Here is a 14,465-nt window from a genome sequence, read left to right on the forward strand (position 1 = left end):
TCAATCTATCTATTATTACAAGAATGGTGTTGTGTCTATTTCATGTCATAGGTAATCCTCGTATAAAATCCATGGAGATTATCTGCCATTTACATTCTGGTACCTCATTTGGGTGCAAAAGACCAGTTGGGTAACGATGTTCGACTTTTACTCTTTGGCATTCTAGGCATCCTACCACAAATTCTGTTATCTACCTTTTCATTCCTTTCCAAAAATAAAGGGATTTGATATCTGACAACATTTTAGTTACTCAAGGGTATCCTAAATATGGAGCTGAATGAGATTCTTCCAGAATCATTCTCCAAAGTTCAGTTTTGTTGGGTATGTAAATCCTGTCATGATATCTTAACAATCCATCCTCTTCTATCCTGAATTCTGAATATTTGGGATCTTGTAGGTCTCTAATGAGAGCTAGGTTGATCTCTACACAAACCTCATCATGCTCTAGATGCTGTAAAATCTGATCCTTTAATCTAAAATTTATAGTAGCCATTGCGGAAATGTGTTTTCTCCTACCTAAGGCATCTGCCACTTTGTTTTCCTTGCCCTTGATGTAATTTATGTCAAATTCATAGTCTGCTAGAAATTCCAGCCATCTCCTTTGTCTACCATTAAGATTAGGTTGAGTAAAAATATATTTTAGACCATGGTGGTTGGATTGAAGATCAAAAGGTTTTCCAATCAAATCATGTCTCCACATTTGAAGAGCATGAACAATAGCTGCTAATTCTAGATCATAAAGGGCGTAATTCTGCTCGTAATTCTTCAATTTCCTAGATTCATATGCAATTACCTACTCATTTTGCATTAGCACACCTCCTCCTCCTAATGCATCAGTTATAACGACAAATTTCTTTTGTCGGTCAGGTACTCTTAGTATGGGTGTTGTAGTTAACTTTTCCTTCAAGCATTCAAAAGTTGATCGACATTTTTCAGTCCAAACAAATTTCCTTCCTTTTCTCTGAAGTGATGTAATTGGATAAGCTATCTTGGAGAAATTTCTGATAGACTTCCTATAGAATCCTACCAATCCCATAAAACTTCCCACTTCTGTGACAGTTTTAGGTATGAGCCATTCCTTAATTGGTTTGATTTTTCACAGATCTACAACTATTCCCTAAGCTGACATAATGTGTCCTAAATACTGAATTTCCTTTCGGTAGAAAGCACACTTAGACCATTTTCCATATACTTTATGTTCTCTCAACCTTTGCAATACTTTTTCCAGATGTTCGTGATGTTCTTCCTCGTTCTTTGAATAGATTAGGATATCATCTATAAAGACTAGTACAAACTTATCTAAGCAATCTTGGAATATGCTATTCATTAAGTTCATAAAAGCTACTCGAGTATTAGTTAACCCAAAAGGTAACACTGTGAATTCATAATGCCCATACCTAGTTCTGAATGCAGTTTTGTGAATATCTTCATCCTTTGTAATGTCCCTCACCAATAGGCCACTAATACTGAACTGTGACATTTCGTCAAACACTTGACATGCACACTAAATACACTCTTGAAATTAAAATGTCGAATAAAGGAAATTGTTGTGCAACAAATCTACTCAAATAGCTGATGTAAAAAAGTCCCAATATATTTATTCAATGATAACCAAATGCTTTTACATATGATATACGATTTTCAACTCAAAGCATTACAACATGGCACATTACAAACAAACCCTCACTGGTTGAATGCAACTGAGAATTTCCTGCAACTACAAACTGAAATGAAAGAACCTAGATTGAGCAAATGCTCGAGACTGAATGCCGAAGATGGAATGATGAAAATGCAACTCCAACCTACCCTCAAACTTGCTGACTGTATGGCTTACAGGTACAACCATAAATATACAGACTAGTACGGCACCTGGCAAAAAATAAATGTTGGGTTGAAAGGTGCCGAAAATGGTATGGAAATAATCGCCAAGCTCCAAGGAAAATTCTCCCATAAAATAAAAATCAAACTCCCAGCCAACAGTGAGATATGAGAAAAAATGTATGTCCAGGCTGAAAATCGAACCCCGCTGGAAACGTCCAAATAAGCCCAGCTTGAAGTAGCTGAATACCACTTCCAAAGTGCAACCCTTCAAAGGATATTTCACCTCCTTAGTTATACAAATCCTTAGGAGACTTCGTTCCTAATGATTAAACGGCAATCTGCAGACCAAGATGGTGCCACAAATGCTCAAAGAGAAAAGTAATGTAAACTCAAGTCATAGGATGTCCAAATGAGAGGCCAGGCACTCTATTTATGCACTTTTCTAAGAAGCCACTAAGAACTTCTAGAAGTATCCATAAAATATTCTTATGAAATCCATTTGTAATGCACTTTTATATAAAAAGTAACTTTATGAAATTAAAAGTGCAACTCAACTCAAAATTATAATATTTTGGCCCTGCATAACACATAAAATAAAAAATATGATAAACCCTATCTCTCCAAGAGCAAAATAGACTATCCAATCCCCAAATAATCATTAGAATGACTCTCTCACCAAAATCATCTACCTACGAGAGTCCATGATAGGCAAATTCACTAAAAATGACATGTCACCAAAAAGGGGACATGACAGTCCACCCCTCCTGAAATTGCTTGCCCTCAAGCAATCTCAAAGCTGGATGTTACAAAATATCTCCTCCCTCCCATGTGGGATCCTCCTCAGTAAATCTCTCCACTTCACCAAGTACTCTCTGATAGTCCTACGGAGCTGTCTCTCTCTGCTGTCAATGATGTACTCAGGAACAAGAACCAATTTCCCTTCATCATCCAATAGAGGAAGCACTGCTGAAGGCACAACATGCTGACCCAACACCTTCTTGATCCACGACACATGGAAAACATTGTGCACCCTACTGTCTGTTGGAGACTCGAGCTCATAAGCCATCTCACCTATCCGCTTGATAATCCTGAAAGGCCCATAGTATCTAGGCTTAAGCTTCTCTAACCCCCTCTTCTTGAGAGTAGACTATCGGTAAAGCTGCAGCATGAGGTAAACCATGTCACCAACCTCAAAACTCCTCTCTGTCATCTTCTGGTCTGCATACTGCTTATGCTGATTCTGTGCTCTGGCAATATTATCTCTGAGAGCGTCAACAATGTCCTTGCTCTCCTGAAGCAAATCCCCAGCACAAGGAACTCTAACATCACTCATAAGAAAATCAACAAAGCTCGGTGCATTATAGCCATATAGTGCTCTAAAAGGAGTCATCTGAATAGACATGTGATAGGTAGTATTATAGCAATACATAAATAAATCCATCTAACCCATGCTTTCTGCAGACCAGCCACGTAGTTCCTCAAATATCCCTCCACCCACTTATTTACTATCTCCGTCTGCCCATCAATCTGCAGGTGGTAACTGGTGCTAGGTGTGAGCTCAGTGCCACATAAACAGAACACCTCCTTCCAAAAATGACTCAAGAACCTGCTGTCCCTGTCACTCACTATGCTCCGGGGTATCCCAGTAGTCTGAAAATCTCCTTGAAAAATACTTCAGCCACCTGCACTGCTATGTAAGTAGTAGTGATGGGAAGGAAGTGTGCATACTTCGTCAACCTATCTATCACCACATAGATGCAATCTCGTCCTTGGTCCTTAGGCAAGCCCATAATGAAATCCATGGATATGCACTCCTACTTCCTATCAGGGATGGGAAGTGGCTGTAGGAGCCTTGTTGAAAATGTGTGCTCTCATTTGTTCTACTGGCAAATAGGGCACTCTCTAACATACTGCAACACATCTGCCTTGAGCCCCTTCCATGTGAATCGCTCGTGTACCTGCCTGTACGTTTTTAAGTATCCAGGATGTTTAGCTGTAGGTGAGTCATGTAGTGCTCTCATAACAATATGCTTCACCTTCAATCCTGGGACTAAGAATATCTTTTTCTTGTAGGAAATCAAATCATCCACAAGTGTATACCTGGTATCAACAACTATCCCATCAACAATCTCGGATGCCCATGAATCTCTAGCATACTCAGCAATGATCAAGTGCCTCCAATCTTCTGATATCTGAATCATAGCACTGAGATGTGGTCTACAAGACAATGCATCTGCTACCACATTCTGAGTCCCTTTCACATAGGAGATGTCAAAATCATTAGCCTGCAGTTTACTAACCCACTTTTGCTGCCTGTCATTGAGATCTCTCTGTCCAAGGAAATGTCTCAAACTATTGTGGTCGGTTTTAATGCAAAACTTACCACCCACTAGATACTGTCTGAATTTAGCCAATGCATGTATAATAGCCAACATCTCCTTGTCATATATACTAAATGATCTCTTTGGCCCACAAAGCTTCCTACTCTCAAATGCAATGGGGTGCTTGTCCTACATCAGAACAGCACCAATACCCTCTCTAGATGCATCATACTGAAGCTCAAATGGCTTCAAAAATTCGAATAATGCTAACACATGGCATGTAGTCATGATCTCCTTGAATCTCTCAAAGCAAGCTCGTGCCTCAAGTGTCCAAACAAAGGCTCCCTTCTTCAGCAAATCTGTCATAGGAGTTGCATGGCGTGAATACCCACTGACAAATCTACGGTAGAAACCATACAACCCAAGAAACCCTCTCAACTGTGTCAGGTTCTTTAGAGTAGACCAATCCAAGATAGCACGGATCTTATCAAGATCCATCCTTACTCCCTTTGCACTAATGATGTGACCCAAATACAATAGCTCTGTCATGCCCAAATCACATTTGGACTCCTTAGCGTACAAGGACTCCGACTGTAGGATCCCCACAACTATCTCCAAGTGCTCCATGTGCTCCTGCCAAGTCCAACTATAAATCAAAATATCATCAAAGAAGACTAACACATACTTCCTCAATTGGTGACAAAAGACCCTGTTCATGGTGGACCGAAAAGTAGCTGGCGCATTGGTTACCCCAAATGGCATGACCACAAACTCAAAATGCCCACAATGACATCTGAAGGCAATCTTCTCAATATCCTACTCTCTAACTCTAATTTGATGGTAGCCGAATCTCAAATCAATCTTCATGAAGTAACATGCACCATGAAGCTCATCAATCAACTCACCAATCCGTGGAATGGGGTACCTGTTCTTGATTGTCCTTTTGTTCAGCACCCTGTAATCAATGCACATCCTTAATGTACCACCCTTTTTCTTTACCAACACAACCGAAGAAGCAAAAGGAGACTTGCTAGGCTTGATGTGACCCATCGCAAGAAGTTCCTTGATGGTTTTCTCGATCTCATCCTTGAACCTCTTAGGATGCCTATACGGTGTAATCATCACAGGTTTAACAGCCTTCTCCAACTCAATGATGTGCTCAATACCTCTGTCTGGTGGTTTGCAAGGTGGAATGTCACTGAAGACTCTGTCATACTTCACTCTCAACCACTGTATGTCTGGGTGATACTCTGTCTAATGTTGTCCCTCCTATGTGGGCATGAGAGTACATACGGTTGCCCACTCAATGTCATCATGTTTGGTTAACCTCTCCAGCCGTCTGAAGGAAATAGTCCTGATGTCTCCATTCCTGATGGCTCTCAAAATGTGTTGCTTCCCATCCACTTCAAACTTAATCTCCATGTCCTTCCGTTTGAAGGTGACCTCTTCCAATGAGTGCAACCACTCCATCCCAAGAACAATATCCAGATCATCCATGTTGACAACATGGTAGTCCGCCTTGAACTCATAGTTGTTCAGGCGTAAGGGCAAATTTCTAACCATCCTATTACACTTAAGAGAGTAACCATCAACAACCTATACTTGTAGTCCCTCAAACTCCTCGGTCATAATTCCACAACGTTCAACAAAATGTGCATCAATGAAATTGTCCGTAGCACTAGTATCAACCAAAGTAATAACTCTCTGCCTTGCTAGAACACCACACAGTCTAAAAGATCCTTCTTGCTGAATGCTAGACAAGCGTGCCTCTTGAAAGTGCAACTCAAGCTCCTCCTTCTTCTAACTCAGGCTTTGCATCACTATGATCAACCTCATGTCCAGAATTATCAGGATTTGAACCCTCGTAGTAAGCCCACATAACCCTATTGGCCTTCCCCTTAGGCCTCATAGGACAATCATGATCTTTGTCGTAGGGACCCTTGCAGTAAAAACATAGCTTCTTCCTGCGCAAGTCATTCAGTGTCTCTATATCCAAAGGTGCAGTAGACTTACCCTTGGTGTCACCTTTTTTGCCCTTGTTTTTATCAAACTTCTTATTGTCCTTCACTGAAGAAGTGCTCCTGGAGGTGAACTTGCTAGAGGGTGTTGTGAGCTCCATGCTCTGTGCCTTCCTCATAGCCTCCTGCAATGAAGGGGGATCGAATGCCTTGATCCACCCCTTTAGAGGTTCAGAGAACCCCTCTGTGAACAGTATAACCAACCTCCTCTCAGACACATCCTACACCATCACTAATAATATCTGAAACTCACTGATTTAGATCTCCAAACTATTTGTTTGTCTCAATTGTGCAAGATCACAGAAGATCTCTGGGTCTTTCTTATCAAAGCACTCTACCAATCTATCCACGAAATCCTAATAGGATGTACCCTGATTATGCTACAATGTGACCATACCATGTGACCACCAATCATGTGATGCGCCCTCTAAATGCAAAGTGGCATACCTAACAGCATCCGTCTCTGACATAGGCCTCAATGCTAGGAACGTATCTAACTTATGGATCCAAGCTTGTGTTGTCATCTGTCCACTGTCGTCAAAAGATGATAAGGTGAGCTTGCTAGCAGCTCGCTGCAATTCACTATCCTGACCTCCTCTAGGCCTCCAATTCTGCTTACTACTTCTCATGTCCTCTCTTCTCTGACTTAGGTGGCGATCAAAATTCAGCAACTCACGAACATGTGGAGGTAGTGCCTACCATTCTGCATCTACAGCTCGAAGATCATCCTAAAAGTCCTCTGGCATATCGTCCTCTACTGCCTCCTGGGTCGCCTCTCTAAGGAATGTAGGATGTGTAGGCCTGTTTGCAGTCCATGACCTATGCCTAGGAGCACCTTGTGATCCTGCTACACTCCTATTATCCTGCTCTGGTGTCCCCCTACCCTGTTCCTGATTCCTCGGTTGACCAACTCTTTCCATCATAGTAGTCAATGCACATATAGACTGAACTATCTCCTGTTGTCCACTAGCCATAGCCCGGAAGAAGTATATCTTTGAATTCCTGCTCACCTTTAGGTGCTGCTCTCCTGCGTGTATAATACTTGTGATACCCACAAGCTGAAGAATGCAGAAAGATTCTTTACCCAACAGGATCGCAAGAACACTGCTCTGATACCACTGTAATGGCCCTTACCAATAGGCCACTAATAACCACTAATACTGAACTATGACATTTCGTCAAACACTTCACATGCACACTAAATACACTGCTGAAAGTAAAATGCTGAATAAAGGAAATTGTTGTGCAACAAATCTACTCAAATAGCTGATGTAAAAGAGTGCCAATATATTTATTCAATGATAACCAAATGCTTTTACATATGATATGCGATTTTCAACTCAAAGCATTACAACATGGCACATTACAAATAAACCCTCACTAGCTAAATGCAACTGAGAATTTCCTGCAGCTACAAACTAAAACAAAAGAACCTGGATTGAGCAAATGCTAGAGATTGAATGCCGAAGACAGAATGATGAAAATACAACTCCAACCTGCCCTCAAACTTGCTGACCGTATGGCCTGCAGGTAGAGTTGTACATGTACGGACTGGTATGGCACCTGGCAAAAAATAAATTCTGGGCTAAAAGGTGCCGAAAATGGTATGGAAATAATCGCCAAGCTCTAAGGAAAATTCTCCCAGAAAATAAAAATCAAACTCCTAGCCAACAGTGAGATATGAGCAAAAATGTATGTCCAAGCTGAAAATCGAACCCTATTGAAAATGTCCAAATAAGCCCAGCTGGAAGTAGTTGAATACCACTTCCAAAGTGCAACCCTTCAAAGGATATTTCACCTCCTCGGTTATGCAAATCCTTAGGAGACTCCGTTCCTAATGATCAAATGACAATCTGCAGACCAAGATGGCGCCACAAATGCTAAAAGAGAAAAGTAGTGTAAACTCAAGTCATAGGATGTCCAAATGAGAGGCCAAGCACTCTACTTATGCACTTTTCTAAGAAGCCACTAAGAACTTCTAGAAGTATCCCTAAAATATTATGAAATCCCTTTGTAATGCACTTTTATATAAAAAGTAACTTTATAAAATTAAAAGTGCAACTCAACTTAAAATTATAATTGTTAAGTTTCGGGATTTGCACCCTTCTGAACTAGTCATGTTCAATAACCCTTACTTAACATGGGAGTCATTTCACTATGTGAGACTGGCTAATGAAATGAAACCTCTGGATTCTAGGCCGGCTACTATTGGATTCTTCAGTGAAACACTCTAAATACTCAATAAAAACTTGTAGGGAAAAGGTAAGAAGTGACTGAAAAACAAACCTAAACCTAAAGTTTAAACTAAGGAGGTGATACACCAGAAGTTACTAGGAAGATATAACACACATATAACAAAGAGGATTATATAGCTCTTATAAAATATACATAAAACACAATTTCCTCTAAAGGCTTGCACAAATGATTTAGGATAAGGTTTCAGTACTGAAACTACAACAAGAAGGACAAACAAATACCTCACTTTGATTAATTTCACCTATAAACACATATCATAACCTGCAAGCAAACTTACTTTTCTGCAAAAAGGTGTTGGAATGAGATAGAAAAGACAAGGAACAACGAAACGTTCACAAATTAATCCATCAAATCATTCAAAGATGCACACAGAATTGCAGAAAGGAAAAGGCTTCAATTAACTCCAAAAAGCATAATCACAGTGCTGTTACTGGTATTATATCTCCAAAATCTTGAATTGCAGACCCTATAATAAAGCTCAGGACTCAAAAAAAATGTCTCCAAACTCTATCATAAAATCAGAACTCCTTCCAAAATGAGAGTTTTACTCAATAAGTACAATCCCAACTCATTGGGTCGTATGCAGAAAGATAGCCTCAAAAAGAGGACTTAATCACTCACATAATGAAGTCCTACCCCTGGGAAAACTCCATTATCTCATAAAGAACCCAATGACTCATTGATAACCGCCCTAAAAACACTCACAGCCAATAAATCTCCTCCAACTACCAAGGCAAAGTCAAATTCGACCCCAAAGCCTATATTCTCTCCTAGAAGGATTCCTAATCTCTACAAAAACTTAAAGGCCATAATGGGAGAAAGATGACTCATTTGATTCCTTTTGCATTAATAATAATAATAAATATCCAATGACTTATAATTACGTTATTAAAATATCTATTTTTTATTAATTAACAACTATGCAAAAGAAATAAATGGAAATAATACCTTTGTTAATTTTTGCATTTTGAAAAAGAAAATAATATTAAATGATTATTACTGATCATTTAAATATTATTTCTTTGATATTGTAATGCAAAAACTATACAATTACATAAAGCAACATTACAAAAATAAACTTCAAGGCATCGACCTCTTTGAAACAAAACGCATGGCATTTCATTCCCATGTATATACCCGCAAATTTCAAACATTTGTTCAATTTGGTAAAGGATATAATACGTTGAAGAAAGCCAAACTATCTCATTTTGCTCATTATGTAGTTCTCGACTGAGGGTTTCTGAGAGCTCGTAGAGATTTCGCTGTGAAGTTGATACTGTCTTGTTGGAGGATCTGTTGAGTTTCTTCATGCACAGAGATTTTGAGAAGATCTGAAGGTATGCTTCCTTCTAGACTCCTGAGATTAAAGTACTTTGAAACCCGATAAGGGTTTACTTGCTGTTGCTGGAGTAACTTGTCATTTGTATTTGAGTTGTCATTATTGTGAAGTCTTATTTTCTGGGTTTTGCTTATTGAAAGCTTTACACTGAAGAGCTTCTTTTGAACAACATCATACAGCTTTTCCTTTTTTTGGGTACTCAACCCATATATCGCTTGCTGTATTCTTTTGTTGTGCATGTCTTGTGAGAAAGTTTTGCGCAGAGATTTATTTTCTTCTCAAAATGACATAATAAAATGGTTTTTTCCTTTCCTTGCCGTGACTAGGCTCCCTGCTGTAACTGGGTATTGTGAAACCCAAATGGGATTTCTCACTCTGAGTGAATTTGCAAGTATTTTAGGAAAAAACCCGAATGGGATTTTGTTGTTTGCCTCTATATTTGATCCTTTTGCTTCTGCTGGTAACAAGAGTTTGATTTGGGTTTTTATACATCTTACCCCATGTGGAAGATGATAAAGCTGTTGCTATGAACATTTTCAAAACCCGTACGCTACTGTATGATATATTCAATATATTTTTGTTGCATTTTGAAACAAGATACATGTATATTGGTTTTGTGATTTATTATTCCATGCTATATTTTCTAGCCAAATTTTTTTTTCCTGCTGATCCACAACTCATCTCTACGGGACCATCACAATTCCATCGAACATCCATTGAGCGCATCCCTTTTGATTTCCTTCTTCTCGCACCCCCAGCTACTCCTCTTCCTGCTGCTGAAGATGCTAATTTTGCTGGTGAAGGACGCATTGTAGAAGGAACATTTGCCATCGCAGGTGAGGTTTTTTTTTTGCTTTTTAAAAGATGTTGAAACATCAAGGCTCTGCACAGCAAACTGTGGTACAGCCGATATGAATCTATGTAGATTAGATGTTCCCTGCCAGCATTCTTTTATCTGTTTCAGCATATCATCTTTATTAACTTTCCCCAGCAGTGCCCTGTGCTCCATATCAGTAACCCTTAGTTCTTTCCTCAGCTCTGAGATTAACCCCTCTTTCTCTCAGCAACTGTAAAGAACAAGAACAAAGGTCAATACCCAGGAAACAACATCAGATTGAGCAATAAAAGCACGAAGGACAACACAGTAAGCCTCTTGCTCTGCTCGGCGAATTCGAACCTCCATATCAGTATCACTTTGTATATTCAGCAGTTTCCCCACAGAAAACCTCCCATTTGCACCAGACCGATCCCCTCCTCTTGGCATTCGGTTCATTTGAGGTGGCAAAAGATCATCATCCATCCAGATTTGAAATTTCCAAGACTCGTATCTACATCATCTTCTTGAGATGTCGTTTGTAGGTTCTTACATTCGGCATTTTCTTCCTTGGGTGCGATGATTCCCTTCAATCTGTGGATTTCTTTCAACTTTCTGCTTATTCATTGCAACACTGAACAGTTCCTGCTCCCCCAAACTACAGAGTGGTATTGATAAAATGAGAGTCTCCCTCACCCTTGAGCTGATTTCAACATTATTTATAGAATGAGTACATTCACTGGAAACACAACTCTTGTTTAAAGACAACCTGAGAGCAGACATAATAGGACCTTCACCGAGAAGAAAAAGCTTCCTCTTATCAGAAGTTATATTAACATCATATGTTACAGTAGGGAGGATGAAATTTAAGACAGCCATGGGATATTGCTGAGAATTATAAGATTTATAAATTTCATTCATAAGCTTTGTCACTTTAGGCATGTCCACAGGAAGATCATTCACATAGAAAATTTTTCTACCACCTGAAGTCTGTCCATCATGCCCCGTTCTTTACTTTTCTGATTTTTTAAAAATCTTTCTCATGCTGCATTCGGTACAATACTTTAATAATGCGATGAACAAATAGTATCCAACCTTTGCTTCTATTATATGTGCATTCTTCACTTTCATTTTGCTTTATGTATTGTCTGGACCCAAATTATGTAGTCAGCATGTGGTTACAAGATATCTCTTTTAGACTGAATTAGATTGTCTCATATGTTGCACATTATTTTGATTCTTGTTCAGCTTTTCATAGCATGTTTACATTTGCAATGAAACCTCCTCAAACTTTCAAACTTTCAACATGATTCGAAGTTTTTCCATATTGGTTTATCTTTCATGCCTTTTTGCATTAAGTGCATATTCACAATCTGTGATGTCAATAATCCTGTAACATATTAGTTTGTGAGGTTCGAGCACAAGCTCGTGACAATCACAAATAACTTTTTCAGCTTATTTTCTTTCGTAGTGAAATGCATTAACAAATAGAGCATGTATAGTTGTAAAGATAGGCAGTCATTGCTTAGATCCTTCAGGATCTAACATCAGTTGTTTCATGTTTTTTCTTGCAGCTGCTGGAGATCATGGAGCTCGGAGCTGGATTCTGCTGTACCAGAGAGAGAGTGCATAACCAGTCAAAGCAACAGGCAATGACTGGTTATCTCTATTCCTATTTCTTTCATGCATATGTATTTCTCTATTTATATATCTCTTTATGAAAGAAGATTAGTTAGCTATACTCACGGCTTGTGTGAGATTTTCAGCATATCAATCATTTCATTTTATTTTTTGAAAACGTCAATGCATATTTAAAAGTAAATAAATACAAGGACATTTTTGTTGTTTAAATGAAATGAAAAGTACTCTTGTTGCATGTATACTTAAAATTTTACGCATATGCAAAATTTTAGTAACAATAATATTTTGGCCCCGCATAACACATAAAATAAAAAATATGATAAACCCCATCTCTCCAAGAGCAAAATAGACCATCCAATCCCCAAATAATCATCAGAATGACTCTCTCACCAAAATCATCTGCCTACGAGAGTCCATGATAGGCAAATTCACTGAAAATGACATGTCATAAAAAGAGGACATGACATCCTTAATACGAAGCTAATGATATCCTAACCTCAAATCAATCTTTGAGAATACTGTAGCATCTTTCATTTGATCAAAGAGGTCATCAATTCTAGAGAGTGGGTACCGGTTCTTCATAGTAACCTTATTCAGCATTCTATAATCTATGCATAATCTCATAGTTTCGTCCTTCTTCCTAACAAACAATACTAGGGCTCCCCATGGTGATACACTAGGCTGAATCAATTTCTTGTTTAACATATCTTGTAATTGTATTTGCAACTCCATTAATTTTGTGGTGGTCATTCAATATGGTGCCCAAGAAATGGGTTCTCCTCCTGGTAGCAAATTTATGGTAAAATCAAAGACTCGGGATGGAGGTAGACCGAGGAGTTTTTCGGAAAACACATCCTGATAATTCTTTAGGTAGGGATATTTTTCTTTGAAAGATTCCCTTAATTTTTCTCTGATTTCCCCATCTTCAAAAATGTAGTCATCTCCATATGTAGTGTTTATAGGATTTCTCATATCTTCAACTCTTACTACAAAAATCTCACAGCTTTTTCTTCCACATTTCTTAACTTGCATGGCAAATATCTGTTTTGATTTAATTTCATGTTTAATACCTATAATGCTTCCAAGTTTGCCATGATCATCCAAACAATCTACCTTGGCCTTATGCTCAATGAGCCAATTAATGTATATAATAATATCGTAAGATCCAAGAGGTCCTACATATAGATTCATTTTAGTGGAGAACTTTGGAAAATCAACCCAAGCCTCAAACAGACACTGCTCTACCTTAGCCCTTGACTGGTTCGCATACTTGACTGTCCATGGTTTTTCCATAAAACTAGATCTCTTTGGGAATCTACTTAATAGTTTTGGTGATATAAAACATTCAGAAGCTTCAATATCAATTAAAATAGAAACAGGGTTATCATAGATCTTACCAGGAGTTTCGATTGGGCCTATCTGTTGTTTTGCTTGTCTATTGTCAAAGGGTTGCGTGGATCCTTTGCTGATAAACATGTTGTTGTGGAATGGGTGGTCGGTGCAGCTGATTGGTGTTGGACTTGACGAAGCATTTATTAGCATAATGATCTCGCCCACATTTGTAACATCCTGAAGGTGGCCCCTTCTTTTCATTGCTCTTATTATTCTTACCTGTATTAAAATTACTTTTAAAATCCTTAACTCCGTTGCCTTTTGATTTTGGCTTGCTAAACTTATAATCCCTAAACTATTTCTTCTGAGATCCAGTATCTGTACTTTCTGTATTCTAGTTTGTTTTTCTTTTATTATCCCAAATGGTGTCATCTCTCTTGATTTTATATTCTTGTCGGACCTCCTTCTCTATAGCTTCTTCCATGGTTTGAGGAGTGAGAACATCAACTGCTCCTCCTATTGTATTATTGAGACCCAGAATGAATTTCCTCACTTTTGTTGTGAAGTTTTCACACCATCACCCCAAAACTTTGGGGACCCCCTTTTTTTCGATCGCCTTGGTGATAAATAATTTTTGAAGTTGTCCAAAAATTTCCGATTTTAGAAAAGTTTACTTCTTGGATGCCTTCGGGTCAAGAGGGAGGAGGTTAAATTTATTTTTCAGCCGGTTTCAACTTGATTTTCCAGAACGATCAATTTTATCCTTAGGCCGGACAAATTTCAAAAAACAACACTTGGCAGGGTAATTGTAAATTTTGTACTTAGATGATTTTTTTGAAAATTTGGATATAATTGTATAAACTTGAGAAATTTTCAAAAAATGAAAGTTTTGTTAAATTTCGATTTTTTGGAAAATCTTGAAT

At 38.5% G+C, this 14,465-nt stretch overlaps 1 protein-coding gene and 1 pseudogene across 1 annotated transcript in view; both read right to left on the minus strand.

Annotated features, from left to right (window-relative positions):
- The window catches only part of LOC149535827 (putative transferase At1g60990, chloroplastic), a 299,942-nt gene that overhangs the window by 86,737 nt on the left and 198,740 nt on the right, over positions 1–14,465 (minus strand). The gene's annotated exons all lie outside the window — the stretch shown is intronic.
- Positions 10,380–11,148, minus strand: LOC149535828 (protein EMSY-LIKE 3-like; annotated as a pseudogene).

Source organism: Cupressus sempervirens, chromosome 10 (assembly GCF_028749045.1).
Source record: "Cupressus sempervirens isolate cs-2001-9-10 chromosome 10, ASM2874904v1, whole genome shotgun sequence".
NCBI classification, from domain to species: Eukaryota; Viridiplantae; Streptophyta; class Pinopsida; order Cupressales; family Cupressaceae; genus Cupressus; species Cupressus sempervirens.